General features: G+C 44.2%; 1 long non-coding RNA gene across 1 annotated transcript; it reads left to right on the top strand.

Annotated features, from left to right (window-relative positions):
* Positions 1-293: 293 nt before the first annotated feature.
* Positions 294-1,593, top strand: LOC135553716 (uncharacterized). The gene is made up of 4 exons (XR_010457622.1): positions 294-784; positions 912-986; positions 1,098-1,167; positions 1,310-1,593. It is a non-coding gene; the product is annotated as an uncharacterized LOC135553716 (long non-coding RNA).
* The last annotated feature ends 1,286 nt before the right edge of the window (positions 1,594-2,879 follow it).

Raw genomic sequence — 2,879 nt, forward strand, 5'->3', positions numbered from 1 at the left:
TGGTCTGTCCTGGGTTTCCATGGCCGAGCAGCCGCACACAAGCCTAAGATCACCATGCACAATGGGTTTGGCGGATGCCAGGAGAATGCTACCTGCCTATTGCATAGTGCCAACTGTAAAGTTTGGTTAAGGAGGAATAGTGGTCTGGGGCTGTTTTTTAGGGTTTGGGCTGTGCCCCTTCGATCCAGTGAAGGAAATCTTAACGCTACAGCATACAATGACATTCTAGATTCTGTGTTTCCAACTTTGTGGCAACAGTTTGGGGAAGGCCCTTTCCTGTTTTAGCACGATAATGCCCCCGTGCACAAAGCGAGGGCCATACAGAAATGGTTTGTCGAGATCGGTTCCGGAAGAACTTGACTGGCCTGCACAGAGCCCTTTCCTCAACCCCATCGAACACCTTTGGGATGAATTGGAACGCCGACTGCGAGCCAGGCCTAATCGCCCAACAGTGCCTGACTTCACTAATGCTCTTATGGCTGAATGGAAGCAAGTCCCCGCAGCAATGTTCCAACATCTAGTGGAAAGCCTCCCCAAAAGAGCGGCGTCTGTTAGAGCAGCAAAGGGGGGACCAGCTCCATATTAATGCACATGATTTTGGAATGAGATGTTTGACGAGCAGGTGTCCACATACTTTTCGTCATGTAGTGTAGTTTGTCATAAGAAGGTGACAGTAGTTGTATTCCTTGACTGTCTGTGGTGTAACTCCTTCCAAACCCACCTACCAAGAGGTGCTGACTGAGGTGGAGGAGAGGAGCCACAAAAGGCAACAGGAATACAACACGTAAAATACACACACACACAGAAATACAACATAAGCAAGGCATAGATAGCTTCCCCAATAATATTACATGACCATTACAGTATAACATGTCTGACAGCTCTCCTCTACTCCCTATCCATCCCTGTAGGTTCTGCCAGCAGACGAAACAGGAGATAGCTGACATCCACAGAGATCGACTGATCCATAACATGAAACTCAACAGGTAGGAAACTAACACATTGTCCTCACTGATGTTTTAGTCACTTTGACAAATATGGATTTAGAACTGAACTGCCGCTTGAACCTTTCCTGTGTTTCCTTTTCTTGTGTCCAGGATGAAGAAAGAGATTTTCAGTGACCGCATGGAGGTGAAGATCGCCAGCGAGGGAATCATGAATAAATGGGTAGCTGAACTCTCCACTGTATAGTTATATCACATCTGTACTCTAACCAACTTTTGTCACATAAATTAAACGACAAGGGTTTGGAGAACACAAACAGTACAGACTCTACCTGATACAGGGCCTTTTGTCTGTGTGTGTTCAGAACCACCCCCCATACCGCCAGCGTCTGCAGAAGGGAGAGGGGAAAGAGAGGAAAGAGGAGTCAGAGGAGGTGAAGAATACAAACCAACCTTCTGTTCCAGAGAACCGAAAGACAGCTGGACAATGACACTGCAACTTTCAGAACAGCGTCTCTCTCTCTTTCTCTTTATGCCACTCAGATCTACAGAACATGATGTCAGTGTTTTGTTCTACATTAATATATATTTTACATTTGTTTTCATTGAAATTCACCCAGATGATTTAAATGCCAGTCTTCACACTTCACCATTCACACTGTGATTATTTCCCTTCAGTCTGTTCTCCCTTTTTCAGACGCTGACTTGAAACAGTGTGTGTGTGTGTGTGTGTGTGTGTGTGTGTGTGTGTGTGTGCCAGAAGAAGAAAACAAATCTACAGTCAAATTAATGATACATACAGCAAACAAAAAAAGTTATAAAACAATACAATGCTGGAGCTTGGGACTATAAGGTTCTATCTGCAAAAAGATCATTCTGAGAACTGGCTTTCAAGTTCCGAACCCTCATTGGTTTGAATAATGTCAGCAATTTTGATATTGTATTATTTTGAACTTAACAACATGAAATGGGGGTATTTAATGTTCTATACAGGTAGAGAACATTGAACAGAACAAGGCTATGTCAATAACTACATTCGTACCAAAATGCAGATAGAATCTTCTAACAATGACTTGTGAAAAGTATTTTTTGAGAATTTGAGTTCTTTCCACGTTCATCTCTTTCCTGGTTCTGAGAAGCTATGACATTCTCCTAATGGTTCTGAGAAGCTGTGACATGCTCTGGTTCTGAGAAGCTATGGCATTCTCATCTGGTTCTGAGAAGCTGTGACATTCTCCTCTGGTTCTGAGAAGCTGTGACATTCTCCTCTGGTTCTGAGAAGCTGTGACATTCTCTGGTTCTGAGAAGCTATGACATTCTCCTCTGGTTCTGAGAAGCTGTGACATTATCCTCTGGTTCTGAGAAGCTGTGACATTTTCCTCTGGTTCTGACAAGCTGTGACATTCTCCTCTGGTTCTGACAAGCTGTGACATTCTCCTCTGGTTCTGAGAAGCTGTGACATTCTCCTCTGGTTCTGAGAAGCTGTGACATTCTCTGGTTCTGAGAAGCTATGACATTCTCCTCTGGTTCTGAGAAGCTGTGACATTATCCTCTGGTTCTGAGAAGCTGTGACATTTTCCTCTGGTTCTGACAAGCTGTGACATTCTCTCTCTGGTTCTGAGCTGTGAATTCTCTGGTTCTGAGAAGCTATGACATTCTCCTCTGGTTCTGAGAAGCTGTGACATTATCCTCTGGTTCTGAGAAGCTGTGACATTTTCCTCTGGTTCTGACAAGCTGTGACATTCTCCTCTGGTTCTGAGAAGCTGGTTGTGACACTGAGAAGCTGTGACATTCTCCTCTGGTTCTGAGAAGCTGTGACATTTTCCTCTGGTTCTGACAAGCTGTGACATTCTCCTCTGGTTCTGAGAAGCTGTGACATTCTCCTCTGGTTCTGAGAAGCTGTGACATTCTCTGGTTCTGAGAAGCTGTGACATT

The sequence above is a fragment of the Oncorhynchus masou genome, chromosome 2, assembly GCF_036934945.1.
Source record: "Oncorhynchus masou masou isolate Uvic2021 chromosome 2, UVic_Omas_1.1, whole genome shotgun sequence".
Classification (NCBI taxonomy): Eukaryota; Metazoa; Chordata; class Actinopteri; order Salmoniformes; family Salmonidae; genus Oncorhynchus; species Oncorhynchus masou.